This window comes from Pollicipes pollicipes, unplaced genomic scaffold, assembly GCF_011947565.3.
Source record: "Pollicipes pollicipes isolate AB1234 unplaced genomic scaffold, Ppol_2.1 Scaffold_4219;HRSCAF=4965_pilon_pilon_pilon, whole genome shotgun sequence".
NCBI classification, from domain to species: domain Eukaryota; kingdom Metazoa; phylum Arthropoda; class Thecostraca; order Pollicipedomorpha; family Pollicipedidae; genus Pollicipes; species Pollicipes pollicipes.
The window spans coordinates 176,337-192,498 of record NW_023596448.1 but is presented as its reverse complement, the minus strand read 5'-3'; positions in this window follow the sequence as shown (position 1 = coordinate 192,498).

Below are 16,162 nucleotides of genomic sequence, written 5' to 3'. Positions count from 1 at the left end.
TTTCGTAAAGCTTATTTGTAACCAAGAAAATCCCCTAAGCGCAAATATCCCCCAAAAGCTTTAAACGCAACCAGAAAAACGACAGTTTAGTAACCTGGACATGCAAGTCAATTTTGAGACCGTGTATTTTCCCCGCTGATAAATGCTTACCATGATGTAACTTGGTGTCGATTGATTGCAATCACAATGGAAGAGACGGCCATTCGATATAATTGGTAGAATGGACATCGTTTACACATGCCAGGCATATGTCCTGGGGGCGAACTTGACTAAATTCGTTTGTACCCGCGCGCAAGAAACGATGCATCAACAAATACTGACAGTCCCATGGGTCTCGCACCGCCCGCCCTTATCATATCTCGGAAAACTTGCAGGGAGGGGGTTACAAGAGGTTCCCATTCCGGTCGGGCGCGATTAGAGGCATCCCACATGGTAATCCACTACAAACCTAAGGTCAGGTCAGCGGACGACCTTTGGGGTTGTTTTCTTGTCCACTATTTATCACCTTTATGTCTACTTATAAGGCGAATAAAAATCATGGAAATACTCAGAGACTTCTCTTCTCAAGCCTCACAGCGGTGTCCGTATTTCCGCCCTGGGCTTGTTCGCGTTACCCTTGCGCCAACTGCGCAGAAAGAGTCTGCTGCGGCTCGCTTAGCTAGGAACCACCATCAGTGAAGGGGCTACATCTCTGCACATGCATGACACAACGGGTCTGGCCCGGTTCCAGAAGCTTTGCCTATATCGCCTCGTAAGACGGGTCTGACCCGGTTCCAGAAGCTCCGCCTGCATCGCCTCGTAAGAGGCAAGTGGACGAACTGAAACTGGCCTTCGCTGCAGCGTCCACATGCTTCCGTAGTTTTGCAATGTGAGGAATTGTTCCATGTCAGTTCCTGGTGCGGCTGTACTGTGGGTCCGCAGCTTCAATCTATGCTTCCGGGCACGCCGGACAATCTCTGCCCTCGGGGATATCCGAAATCGCGCACATGGCAGTAGCGGCAGTAATTCTAAGATCATGCTTATCAGGATGATATGGCATCCCTGTAACGCGGGAGGAAAGAAGATAGAGACGAGATAGAAGAGAGAGAGAGAGAGAGAGAGAGAGAGAGACGAGAGAGAGAGAGAGAAGAGAGAGACGAGTAGAGAGCGAGAGAGAGAGAGAGAGAGAGAGAAGAGAGGAAGAGAGAGAGGAGAGAGAGAGAAGAGAGAAGAGAGGAGAGAAGAGAGAAGGAATAGAGAGGAGGAGTAAGAGAGATAGAGAGAGAGAGAGGAGAGAGAGGAGAGAAGAGACGAGAGAGAGATGAGAGAGAGAGAGAGAGAGAGAGAAGAAGAGAGAGGAGAGAGAGAGAGAGAGAGAGCAGAGCGCGAGAGAGAGAGAGAGTAGAGATAGAGAGAGAGAGAGATATCGAGAGAGAGGAGAGAGAGAGAGAGATAGAGAGAGAGAGATAGAGAAGAGAGAGAGAGAGAGAGAGAGAGAGAGAGAGAGAGAGAGAGATATAGAGGAGAGAGAGAGATATAGAGATAGAGAGAGAGAGAGAGAGAGAGAGAGAGAAGAGAGAGAGAGAGAGAGAGAAGATAGAAGAGAGAGAGAGATAAGAGATAGAGAGAGAGAGAGAGAGAGAGAGAGAAGAGATAGAGAGAGAGAGAGAGAAGAGATGAGAGACATGAGGAAGAGAGAGAGGATAGAGTGCGTGGTGGTGGTGGGGGGGGGGGGGTGGGTGTGTGTGCGTGTGGGTGGGTGTGAACGTGCGTGTGTATGTGTGCCGGAACGAGAGGAAGCGTGACTGGGCACTGGTACCCGAGCCACCCTAGCAAGCACCAGGACGGCATGTGCGCAGCATCAATGCGCGAGGACAGTTGGGTCTGCCTCAGCATGGTACTTTATGTCTGTTCAATTGTAGTGCTGACCGTCCGCTTGTTGCCACGCGGGGTGTTCACGTCATGTCGTGCCATGATGCAACCTGGTTTATGTGACTCAGGTGGCTGACCTTCCACTGGGGCTGGGCCGCGTGAGCTGACCACCCGGTGATAGGGCGGCGGCCGATGTCAGTAGACGTTGCAGCGTGCAATTGTCTAAGGTCACTGGTTGGGTATAAAAAACAGCGTTCTGTTTTCATATTAAAGAAGCTTTTTTTAAATTCTTTGCGTGACGAGGTCTGAGTGCACTCAGAACCTCTATCTGAATTTTGTGTTTTTTTTACCTAAATTTATCCGCAGTTTACAACATAGTGACTTAAGAATCTGACGTAACTAAGTTCACATAGGGCTGTGTCTACCCTGTGATTCTAGTGTTACTGGCTCTACTAGACTTGTAAATGTCAGTGGGTCAAACTGACCACTGCTTCCTCTCGAACCCATGCGCGTCGCATTCAGCCGGGTTCCCAAACACGTATAAAAGCAGCATATCCAGGATCTCTATTTCTTGTTTGACTGCAGATGTGGTAAGCACACCTTAATCATGTGGAATCTCCCACCAAGCTGCTTCTTTACACTTTTTTTCGTACCGATTGTTTTGCAGCCGCTCGTAGTTTTATTTGCTGAACAGAAGGGTCCTCCAGTACCGAATTTCATATGTTCTACGAACATATGAAATGAAGAACTACGAACGACAACCGCTTTACGCACCTTTAAACAACACATCATTGAAGACAGAAATCGTGCTTTGACCCCACTGCGGCATGTTCTGCTGGTCTCACATTCTTGCGCGAATCTAGCTGTGGCATACGTTCCGTTCCTGCGCTGCGCACACGCTATCGGCACGTGGTGCTGCACTCCTCGCTCTACAGCCTGTTTGTGCTTTTGGGGACCCTGGTGACGTGCAGCCTGCAGCCGCAGCTCTGTGACGCCTCCGTGACGCCTCTGTGACGCTCATTGACGCGGAGAGTGCCTGCTCGGTTATAAACTAGGACGACCACCCGATAAGAGCGGTGCATTTTGTGGCAGTGACGTCATCGTTGACGGGAAGCGGCGGGTACAGTCGCCCTGGGCACGTCCTCGATATCAGCATCGAAAAATCCTCCATCTCACCATCAATGGCCCGACTAAAAGGCCTAAGGGCTGGTTGTAAGTTGCATTGAGGACCCCGGCCGTGACGTCGTGTTAGTGCCTAACTGAAGTTGCTATGTCGGCAAGGGGCCCCGAGTAGGCCAAGGGGACGTGGAACAGGGCTATGCTGAACAGTGACAGGGATGGAATCCCAAATGTCACAGGGCCTCTTGCGCTTGTTGGGACCCCTGACAATAAAAGATAACATGGTGATCTATGACAAGAGTCCACAGCGTTATGATGGGGATAGCAGATCATGTTTCAGCCAGCGGCCCCATAAGCTGAACTGTAGCTCCTGTGCCAGTTACTGGAACATTGCGACGGTAAGGGTCTCCTTTGCATTAGTAAGGGACCCTGCGTTGGTTAGACGTCAGCTGTCCTGATCAGACAGCCTCCCATACCAGGAAAGGAGCCGATGTATTTTGCACCCCTCCAAGGGCTTCCTAATCGACCAGTGGGCCCAGGTCTCCGCGTCGCCAGAATGACAGACGATGGGTATGCCACGTTGAGACGCAGTGGTCTGTTGGCCCCTAACCGGGAAGATAACACTCTATTTGTGTTCTACCCATGGGACCCCTTGCCCGGGAAAGGTAAAGGGTATCCCGAGTATTTAGAAGAGTAAATGGAAACGGGGGTCAGAAATGCGCATTGCCATGACCAACCCATGTCTGTTTGAAGGCATTGATTCTTTTCGAGAGTCGACTGGAAAGCAAACTATATAAAATAGCTTGCCTACGTATGCCCAATTTTTTTAGGTGCGAGGACGCCGACACCTGGGGTTGCAGTTAGACTGGCGCTGGCCGCTGCAGTTAACGCCAGGCTGTGGGGTCGTGCGCTAGAAACTGACTATGTGTCCCAAAACAATGCTTCCCAAAGTATTCTAAACCAGCATGTACCATTCATCACTCAGTTTGTGCCTATCACCAAAAAGATTCTAAAGACGCCCTTTTTAGGGATTGACAAAAGATCAAGAACAATAGACAGTCTACCATTACCTCGTAGAGTTTATGCTGCTATAAATGCCAAGTCGTTCCAATTATCAGCCTAAAAATGACGCATGTCAGATATACGGCCAAAACTATCTTCCAAACGTACCTACGAATGAACATCATGCTCATAGGTAGGCATGTACTTTTTCAGATACGCTATTGTTTTCGCCAGTCCGTTAATCGCTCTCTAATGTTCACCGCGAGGCCGACACCGTGCAGCCTAGTAAAGGGAACGTTCCACATTTGAAGATGTTGAAACAAACATCATATATGACGGAATAACTTAACTTATAACTCTTGGTTTGTTTGAAATTGAAAAATACTGATCTGGACATTGCAATTTCTCTTTTTAGTAAATATGCTTTTCATTACGCCATTGTTTGATTACAAAACATCGAACGTTTGTATGACCTGGGTGCTGCCAAACTAAAATCGAACGTTTGTATGACCTGGGTGCTGCTAAACTAAAATCGAACGTTTGCATGACTGTAAGGTGCTGCCAAACGAACATCGAACGTTTGCATGACTGTGAGGTGCTGCCAAACTAACATCGAACGTTTGAATGACACTGAGGTGCTGCCAACCTAAAATCAAACGTTTGTATGACACTGAGGTGCTGCCAACCTAAAATCAAACGTTTGTATGACACTGAGGTGCTGCCAACCTAAAATCAAACGTTTGTATGACACTGAGGTACTGCCAACCTAAAATCAAACGTTTGTATGACACTGAGGTGCTGCCAACCTAAAATCAAACGTTTGTATGACACTGAGGTGCTGCCAACCTAAAATCAAACGTTTGTATGACACTGAGGTGCTGCCAACCTAAAATCAAACGTTTGTATGACACTGAGGTGATGCCAACCTAAAATCAAACGTTTGTATGACACTGAGGTGCTGCCAACCTAAAATCAAACGTTTGTATGACACTGAGGTGCTGCCAAACTGAAGCTGGGAACCGGCCACCGTCGCGCTCACTCGTAGTACCACAATCACCCGAGGGGTGGCCGTGGTGGTGCTGAACCAAATGTGGCTATTTGCCAACGTATCGGTCCTGTCTCGTGGTGCTCTTTCATATTGAGCCGTGAGCGTGCATTGTTGCTTGTATTCACATGTTCGGCTACGCGGCTTACTTTTCACATGTTCAGTTGGCTTACTTTTCACCAGCAGGGGACCCTTTTTCAACCTAGGTGCCTTTTCCCTCTCCCCCTCCCCTCCCACATGCGAAGACTGGGGACGCCCCTGGTTCGCCTTCACGGCGTTCTGCCGGTCGCGCTCCTGGTCACAGCCTGTCGGTGGGGAAATCCAACAGCGCTTGCAACGTGCGCCTGGGTAGCAGCTACTAGTCCGGCAAAGCTTGCGGGCTAGCCCAGCTGGGGAACCGGCACAGCGGCCTGGCGCGGAAGAGCCGTGCCCGCGGTACTCCCCGGGTTCGGCGCCACCATCCAGCGAAACCGGGGACGGGCTGCAGAATGGGCGCATTGTTTGACGCGGCCGGCTTGGGAACGTCACTGGCACTTTGCCAACAAGAGCCAACCTGGGCTGAGGTGAATGTATCCTGACGCTGTACTGCACGTCAAACTCTCTGCTCTCCTGTCTGGTAAAACGTTTGTAGGTTACATTACGCCTGGATCAGACCTGGATTAGACGAATTTACATTTACATTTACAGCGGTTACATTACGATCTGGATCAGAGTTATTTCGGCGAAGCGTACATAGTACATGCACAACCCATGCTTACTAAGTGATCTGGATCCGACATGTGGCATTATGTCAAACGAAATGGGTTCGTTCAAAGGCCTGAACATTGTTCTTCTTAGTACATTGCTCAGAGACACGGTCAGTGCGTGGGGTGGGCGCAGTAAAACAAAATTGTTGCTAGCCCACGGAGATAAATGGGCTTGTCCTCTCTTCTTTCCTCTGTCAATCCTGTACCCGTAGTCAGCCATGAGTCTGGATCCCATGGGTGGATCCAAGATTCCACAGCGCTTCATGTTAGGGGGTCCTGAGAGTCAAGTTAAGTCATCGCAGTCCATGCACATGTATGAAATAAATGGACTCCATTAAGACTCACCTTGCATTGGTTTCGTACGAGGATCTACGTTAAACTAATAGTCCAAGCACTTAAATGGAATGATGTCTTCTTCAGAATGCATCCAAGATACACAAATGGATCCAAGATACACAGTATCCTAGCAATGGCAGGAGACGCCGAAACTTGAGCTGCGCCCGTACAGTATTCAGCCAGTCCGATCATCACGCATGAGAACTGCACGCAGGAGCCGTCCGAAAGTCAAACAGTCATGAGTCCGATTGCTCACATTCCTTCCCGGGCCACTAACGTGACCACACGTAGACGCTGGTTATCAGAGCATCGCTTTGCGCCACAGCCGGCGGATGCCGCATGCTTTTCCGGTTCCGCGCACGCGTCGCCGAGTCTGAATGTGAACTCAAGCAACACAGCCCACACAGCACCGTGATCCTGACTGGAGAAACGACGCGGCTCGTGCCGTGACGTCATCCGGGAGTTCATGCCGTGACGTCATCCGGCTCACTCGCAGGGCCATGCCAGTCAGTGCTGGTAAGGAGATGTCCGTCCTTGCGTTCACGCGAGGGAGACAGGGCGGCAGAGCCAGGTCGGAAGGTTTTGCGTTGTTGGCACCGGCCGCGTGCAGCGCCGCTGATGTTAGTGCATGATGCAATGGTTGCCCCTCCCCTCCCCCGCTCTCCTGCTGTTTCCGTAGGTGACCGCAACGCCGGTGATATGTCAGGCAATTGACCTCGAAGACTAGTGCATTGACCAAAGGTGGACTTGAACACTATACACATGCTTGAACGCAATTTTTCGCTGCTTGTTTCTCACTTGCTTCGTTTCTGTCTGATTTTTCTAGCATACAGCATGGCTCGAATCATGCCCAGGCAAATACAGTAATGAAGATAAAAGACTTGACCTAAACAAAACCTACGACAACGATGCTGGGCAAACCGTAAGCCCTTAACGTAACATAGCAAGCGTCTCACACGACTTGAAGCCATCTATCGTGTGGCAGCCCACCGTGCGGGCGCCAGTCCTCAAGAGGACCGCCGTGCGGGCGCCAGTCCTCAAGAGAACCGCCGTGTGAGCACCAGTCCTCAGAAGAAGCGCCGTGCGGGCACCAGTCCTCAGGAAGACCGCCGTACGAGCACCAGTCCTCAGGAGGACCGCCATGTGGGCACCAGTCCTCGGGAGAACTGCCGTGCGGGAACCAGTCCTCGGGAGAACCGCCGTGCGGGCACCAGTCCTCAGGAGGACCACCATGTGGGCACCAGTCCTCGGGAGAACCACCGTGGGGCACCAGTCCTCAAGACCGCCGCGTGGGCACCAGTCACTCAAAGGACTGTTGTGCCCCTCAGAGAAGGAACCTGGTGGCTGCCCAAATTATCGTCTCATCAGTCGTTAGCCGAACCGCGAGCGGGCAGGTGGTGAGCTGGACCTCAGAAACTACTGATCCGCCGGCGGCCAGGTGGTGAGGTGAATCCCGGAAACCACTGGACCGCCGGCGGCCAGGTGGTAGGCTGAACCTCGGGAACCAGTGCACCGCCGGCGGTTCACATCCAGGCCATATCGGCTTAACGAGCCGTGTCGAAAGCGGGCGTCTGCGCCATCACAAATGCCTGGCTGGCGTTTGACGTCCGGACGTCAGTTCGTTCCAGCAGCGCGGTGAGGGGACGGTCTATAAAGGGAGAGGGTGACCCGGCACGAGGCTGGCTGGAACTACGGCGGAGCCCCGCCGAACACGCCAAGCTTACGTCATACTGAGAGCTGTTTTAAGGCCGACTGGCCGGAGAGGCAGGGCAGGGCAGAGGCGTGACGCGTGTGGTCCCGCCGGGCGGCCGGCGCGGTCGGGGACGAAGATGCACGAGTTCTGGTAAACACTATAAAACAGGGTGATGGTTCCAGATAAACACGGAAAAAGGACCCTTACCTCAAAGAGGAGTGCCGAGCGCACGTCCCCGAGGTCGTGTGTAACATGCTCTGGACCTGTCTGTGCCAAATAAGGCGCTTTCACTCGCCTCGCCAGAGTCTATGCTTTAATACACCCAGTCAGCGTGTACGGTCTGAACTAGATGAGCAACTTGTTAAAGAATGGCAGTTTTTGGTGAATCTTGATCGAGCTCGCAGAAGCCCACCGTCCTGTTCCACTCACAACCCGCACATTTTGTGAAGTTTGGCTAATGTTTCTTGTTACTCAATGCTACTTTACAATGTTACTCAACGACACTTGACAACGTCACTCAAAGTTACTTTACCACGTCACTCAATGTTCCTTTACTCAATGTTACCTTCTTAATGTGAGGCACATTTTGAAAATGGCATTGAGTCAGATCTATTACCTGAGAAAAACGCATTTGGGTATGTTATTAATGAATCCGGAGCATTTATCGGAGTATCGGAGCATTTGAAACACAGCATTTATATCGGCGGGCACAATTCATAATGATAATAAACACAGACGTTGGTGCGTTCCAGGGCACCAGGCTCTGTGCCGAGCAATGTAATATCTGCAAAGGCACTTTAAAGAATACTGCACCAGGGAACATGACGGCATCAAACAGGGGTGTTAAAAAATGTCACGACTCAGAACCGGGCTTGAGTTAAGCTCATAGCTGATATTGGGCTCAATTTTCTTCCGCAGTAGACTAGCTCAACTGTTCTTAAGAAATGCGTGTCTTTGTTTGTGTCTGTCTGTTGGTAAATGCCTGTTGAATGGTGGTAAATGTGTGCGAATGTAAGCCTTCACGTTTCTACGTGTCTCTTACCAAAAAAATGTTTGCTGGCAGCAAGTGTGTAATAAAGCTAGTGAAGCGTCACGAAAATTAAAGGCCACCTGGGCGCAATTATGGATTTCATAGCACTCAGGGTATCGAAAATGAGAATCGAAATGTTTGCCAGATTTTCCGGACCAGTGGCATTGCCATGGCGACAATGTGGTAACACGACTGACCGAAAGGAATAGTCCATGGAGAACTTGGGGCCATGGCCTCCATCCCTCGAGGCCAAGGTCTTGCGAAGGCCGTGTTTTCTCGGGAGGTGCTGAACAATCTGCTGTTGCTGCGCACGAGTTCGAAGGTAAACCGCTACTGCCTAGTTGCAGTCCCGGGCCGTTTGCAGCATAATACAGCTTGCTTACAAAATGAAGCTTCGATAATCAGCACGGGGATGACCACAGCCTTGATGTTTTCCCTGCAGATGACCATGAATACCAATCGGACTCAGTGCGTCGTGAGGGTGCAAGTTTGGAATGTGGGACGATGGTGAAATGTTCATCAGCATCAGAACGACTGATGAAATTGGATGCCCTATATCGACCGCTTGGGGTTGCAAAGGAGTGCAGAAACTTCAAGGGGGCGACTGGATGCAACTCCTCAATGGCTCAGATGGCCTTTTTGTGGCATCGGTGTTGTATTCTTGATTGTTCAGTATTGTCGGCGTTGTTATAGTATTGTCGGCGTTGTTATAGTATTGTCGGCGTTGTTATAGTATTGTCGGCGTTGTTATAGTATTGTCGGCGTTGTTATAGTATTGTCGGCGTTGTTATAGTATTGTCGGCGTTGTTATAGTATTGTCGTATTGCACCGTTGTTCAAGCTGAGGCGGAAGGAATAGCTTGCACCTTTGCTCAAGCTGCACACCGCGTAAACGAGCCGCCTTTTTCACATACATTATCAGGAAGTAGGAAACAGGCTTTGCACCATAATTTTGGCGGTTGTACGGAATCTGCTGCGGTACCTTCCGTCAGTGTGTCCTATTGTTTGCGTGCAGCCAAGAAATTCAGGATGGAGCATACACAGCATTTAATGTTCGAAAGTCATTCACTGGATATAAATGATTTAGGTACCCGATCGCTTTTCCAATGATTGCCATAGCATTCCAGACGGGTCAGATCCATCAAGCACGGAAATGAGGTCATGCAGCTTAAGGAAAAGATGGACACAAGCAGTAGAAACAGAAATTGGACTGAGATGCCTTATCACTAAGCATGTCGTGTAAAAAATATCGTTCCACCTCCACCCCCTTGTTGACACCAACAGCGCTTACAGCTTCAGGGTCTGTCTGGGTCCGTTCACATGTGCTGCTTTGCTGCTTGACCACCGTGACGTCATTTCTGGGTGCGTCGTATCTCTGATGCCGACCGCAGAAGTGAGCCCGGTAGCACTGTGTTTATAACCGCGTGGCTTGAGGCGTATCATACCGGACCGGGAAACGTCATAAGCCCACGTGGAGCGAACGTGACGCGAGCAGGCCCGATCAACTGCGCATGTCTCGCAGACGGCGGCTGCTCTGTCACTGGTAACAGCTTCCTGCAATAGATTTCTTTTTATTCTTCGTCTTTAAGATTTCTGAATATTTTGAACGAATGATTTCTGGCATCAGGGCCCACGCTATGCAGCGCGTGCTGTCTGATCACGGACCTCTACCATGCGATCGTGAACAGGCAGGTCATAAACGATAAAAACCAGTGGCGAAAGATTACCGTGCTGTAATGTTTGGCACGGTCCGTCCTGTCCTACGGCGTCACCTGCCTTTGATCTCGGCCGTTGCCACCGGTCACAAGCCGGGGCTGTCAAGGGCAAATAACAGGCATTGTAAGTGATTTGTACCCACCCCACCACGAGTGGGTGGATCAGAGGGCAGCTGCTCTAACCAACTGAGCTATCGGAACGGACAAATTCAGACACCAACGGGCCTCGCTGCATATGTGGAAAGCTGTAGCATCTTCTGTTGACGGCCTGTGACATCATTGTTGTTGCATGCCACTCCTGCAGACCAGTCTGCCATGGCGGCCTTGCGGCGTCCACTTGAAGGGATGCCGATAGCAGCAAGAGAGACACACCCGTAACTGTCGCCTCGTGGTTGGTGACACCGGTAACGAGGAGGAGTTGTACGCGTTGTTTTGTAGCCTTGTTTGTGTGCTCAGCAAGTAGCATAATGTCGCCACAGACGTCCAAACGAATGCACGATGGTCTGTCTCCATGTTATGATGCGTAGTCAAGCTTTGCCCTTGACTGCAAAGTAATGTTTGTGATGGTTTGCAGACCGGCCATATCGTGCACTAGTGCACCTAGTGGCGACAAGGAAATGCTAGCCTGTCGAATGATGTGGCTGCTGCGGCATGTTTGCGAGGGAAGAACGTTATACGTAATACGTAATACGTAATGCGTAATACTTCTGCCGAACATATTTCACCTTTTGATAGCCTTGCCACCGTACGCATGGTAGGACGCATGATTTCTCCTATTTTCCGTCTGGTCATGCTAAAGCAATACTTTGAACCAGAAGACCCAGGGAGTTTTGGTTGCATGTTTGAATGCCTGGCACGTGACTTATTTTATCCAGCCTTGGGGGTGATTGGTGGTAGCTTGTCGGCTGCAGCTTTCTGATTGTGTGACTTACTATATCACGACCGGCAAGTCGTCTTGGATCCCAATTTGAGCAGCACCGGTTGTGCAATGTACACCGCACCATTTCTCATGACTTTACCCATTTTTGCGCGAGTCAAATGCGGTTTAAAAACAACGGTGTAAATGGTCCCTCATGGTTCGGATACATAAGCCCTTTATTTGTCGGCGTGTCGGCGTGCATCAGAAGCAGGTGACGTCACGAAAATAGGGTGCTGTGCAATACATACCCAGCGGTGCTCAAACTGGAATCCAGAGCGGCTTGCTCATTGCGATATGTTATACTTTAGCTCCAAATGACCGCGTTTATCACCTTAAACAGTTAAGCACACAAGGAAGCTCCAAGCAAGGTGCCACCGTTAATAGTCCACACATATGACACAAATAAGCTCCACGCCAGACAGTCAAACATGCCACCAAACTTCCTTGGGCTCCTCTCTCTAAAAGACTGTCTGGCGTGACCACACAGAAAATGGGAGGAGAAAGCATATCCAGTAAGTAGCGACGACAACCATCAAAAACTATGACGCATTCAGCAAGAATACGGCGTAGGCAGATGCACGGTTAACAGCCTGAAGACCCGTAGGAATGTGGGTTTCTTTTTAGATCCTGCGTATAGGTTTTCCCTGCCATTATTGATATAAGCCCTGCAGCCATTATTGATGTATGCCTTGCAGCCATTATTCATATATGCCCTAAAGCCATTACTGATATATGCCCTGTAGCCATTATTGATGTATGCCCTGCAGTCATTATTGATCCCAACTGTTTCACGTTCTGTTGTTTATGGGCGTCTGCTATTAACGTCCTGAGGGCTTTACCGGTATATTGAGCATAGAAGAAGTTAAGTGCAAGGTGGAATGACATTTTATTCTTGCCAAAGAATATATTTGAAGTCAAATGTGCATGTAATAATGGTGTTTGGCAGTCGAGCACAGGGTGAAAAAGCTTCTGATTTAGCGCATCTAGCAGATGACAAAAGCTGGGATTTTGCGAGCCATTTGGTGACAAAAGTATGGAAGTGAACGCACATTTCAACAAACCAGAATATATTACAACAGACCATCCCACCTGAATGAAACTAAAAGCTTCGTATTGGTCTGTACTCGCTAACGCTTGCAGCGTGAGCATGTGCAGATCGCACGTCGAAACGTTAGCGTTTCGCTATATAAGTAAGCTTGGCCATAAAATGCTGCCAAACATGGTGGCTCTAAACAGGATGACATTTTAGCATGTGACAGAAATATACTACAAATTATACTATATTAGTGCTGACGCCACAGATCGTGGGTGACACAATGGTTTTCCAATGCCCCCGAGATCAGTGTTTTCGAAGATTTTTCAGTCAAAATTGACTTTACATACTAAACAGTACCAAATACCAGATGACAAGGCTTATTACTAGTCGTAAGAATCCCAGCTGGCTGCAGCATCTCGCGACAAATGGGATCAGCTCGCCACGCAGCATTTTAAAGCGTCGTGCCATTTGGGACCGATGGGTGCGAATGCTAGCCACGCGGTAATGCATTGGGTTCAGTGCGAGGCTGCGGGCTGCTGTTGATTGCGTTCATGTCGTGAGGAGCTGACTGGGTAGAAGAACGTAGCTAATCATTAGATTTGTTTAGGTGAGAACGTTGAAAAAAACCCTGATAATCTAGGAGAAACGTTGTTTGTGGACACCTCAGCTGTAGTTGCAGAGGTAAACAGGGGACGTTGGAGCGACGTATGTCAAGGATTCATCTGGGGCTTCTTACTGCTGAGAGGAATAATGGCTTCGATGTAAGAGGCCGATCATCGCTCGCGTGGGCCGCTCACATTGTCCGTGGCGTTTCAGAGTTAGCGTACTGATCAGTGGGCAGGCGTGAGGCAACACGCTTCTCGTTCTCATCATGCTGCATATGAAGATAAATCACGGTACTAGAGGTGTTCAAAAATGTTTTTTGCATCTGTTGATACCAGTATTGCACTGGTTTTGCTCTAAATAAATGGGATCGTGTTAGGAAGGGTGACTCTGCACCGGTAACGATTACGCAAAGATAGCAAAGGTCGCTCACGTTTGCAAATGACTATTCAACGTCACGAAACCAAAATTGATGTTGTCTCCAGATGCTTGTAAGACCTCTTGATCGGTAAACGTAGGACAATGCGGATGCAGTTTTTTTCAAAATACGCAGGGGTACGGAAGGGAGGGGAGGCGGGTGCAGAGGAAAAAATGACTATGATGATTAATGAAAAAATGAATGGAAAAATGACGTTTTTGGGTGCCAAGCCCCCAAAATTATGAATCTAGGCTGGTTATGTTAGGCATGCCTTTTTCAGAAAACTTGTTAGTTTAGTCCCAAGTGTCATTCAGTGTTTGATGACCGGTTAATGATACTTTCGTGCAAATGAGCTCCGGAAACAAAAATGTTTTATAACTATGCCGCCTTTCTCTTAACTTGCTTTTGTTTTTGTGGTTTATCGCATTTAAAGTTGTATCGCAGCAATTTTTAAAGGTTTCGCCCCAGGTAACAGTTAAGACGTTGCCAAATTTCTTCTGTGGCGGACAATGCACTTCTCGCCCCTGGTCGAGGACTTCACTGATTAGAATAATCCGGGGCGTGGCGGATGGATCCGCGGGATGGATTGTAGTCAATCAGAAAATTTGAGCAATACATGGACTGGAACCAGCCGCCAGATGAATTGCTTACTGACACTCAAATGTCAGTGGGCATATGGCCATTTTACGATTGCAAAGCTGGTCCCATGGGACAAATCATAGAACACCGCACGCGTAAAATGGCAAATAAGTATGTGACGATGTAGCCAAAAAGGCTCCGGACTGGACTTTGGCGCCTATTTTGGCGGAGCTGATGCCATTCGGGCAGTGTCGGTCAGGTTTGTTAGTTGCCACACATTTCAGATCTGGTAGCCTGATAAGATCATTGTCCGGTAACTTCAGCATAATGAAGACCTTGGGGCAAGTATGTCCTAGCAGATACCAACAATATCACACGGCGGCGAACAAACTTCTGAATTTCTTTCAACGGACCAGATACGGGTGCCAGTGCTAGGTAATCAAGTGATGTCTAACGGCAATTCAGACACCTTTTCTAATGTTTCAATCTGAGAAGGCACCCGTGCCAACGTATCCATGGCGTTTTGGAACCCAAAAATATCGCAAATATTTTTCAGTCTACTCCTTCTGGCTTGTTTTTAGATAGAGAGTGTTTTGTTTTCTGGCTAGCTGTTTCAAGCGTCTTAGTATAAGAATGCGATGCATCGATACTTCCTCGACATCAACTTACTTAGCATGAGGCGGTGACATATTGTCAGAACCGTTACACCAGCTATTACTAGGCGGTGGGCGTCTGCTCCCTTTGCTATCCTCAGCATATGATAGTACCTATATCACATAGCTACGGGAACTGGCGGGCATGTGGTTTAGTATGATTCGCTGCTTCTAGTGCTGAGAAAACTCGAATGCGCGCCTGACTGAGGTCTTGCACGATTAGATACCCAACATGTGTAGAAGTGCATAACGTACAGGTGCACTGTGCGGTAAAAGCCCTTTCAAAACGTATGCGCACGTTGAATAGTTGGTTCCCTTTAACCGCTTCTTGAAATTGTTTATTTCCATCATAGCCACCCGCCTTAAAGGGACTGCGTCACCTTCTGGGGACAAACGTGTGCTGGTGATACCTCAAAACCAGACGCGTCGAATAAGAGCAGATGAGTGCAACTGCTGCGCCAACAAGATATAATACACAGCTCATTTCAGTAAGTTTCCAGTCGACATTAGGTGATCAAAGTTTCTCGGTTTGGAATAGGTGATACGCATACAAGATATTCGAGTGAGGTATTCATTGCGGGCGCCGCGCCTGCGCTCGGGGATTCACGTCTAGCCCAAAATTGGCATGAAATTTCGCATGATAGAGAAGAAAAAACATGAACACCAACAATGAGGCCCTGGGTGCATATGACGTATGGCGGTCGAGTAATGGATGTTAATGTATTAAAAATATGTTAGGAAAGGTGACCCCAAAGGAGTACGTTGCTTTCCAAGAAATGAGCGTGGATTCCAACATCATTTCTTCCGTCGAAACTGATACTTCAAGTCGAAATTCTGCACTTTTCTGAAGGATTTAGGACAAAATTATCATTTCTTACCAAATCGGGTGCGTCTGACACAATTTTTAATAAAAAATGCCGTAAAAATTGTCATAGCTTGTTCAAAAACATTCATGCTTACCTAAATATTGCATATTGCATCTATTTTTACATATTGAGTGAAGCAAATCATGGCTGCGAGACGCAGTTGCAAAGCACAGAATCCGAACATTTCTGGCACGCTTTTCATGACTCACAGGCTCTTGTAACCCAATGTAAGTGCACAGTGAACATTCGGAGATGAGTGCGAAATGCGCAAAATAATGTTGAGCCATTGTTGTTGCTTTGCTTTTTTAACGCGGGAGACTAAGAGCATTCGGCATCAAGAAAGTTATCAATTGCAATGAAAAGCAGCCTTCCATACTGTTGTAAACATGACGACCTGGTGTTATTAAAGTGAATTAAGATTACCTTACGAAAATGATATACATGATGTTCGTTAAGTAATTTCAATATGAATAGTATGAATATTTCATCCTTAAAACTTTGATTCTGTGAGCAGGTGTCGTGACCGAAAATTCATCCAAAATACAAATTACT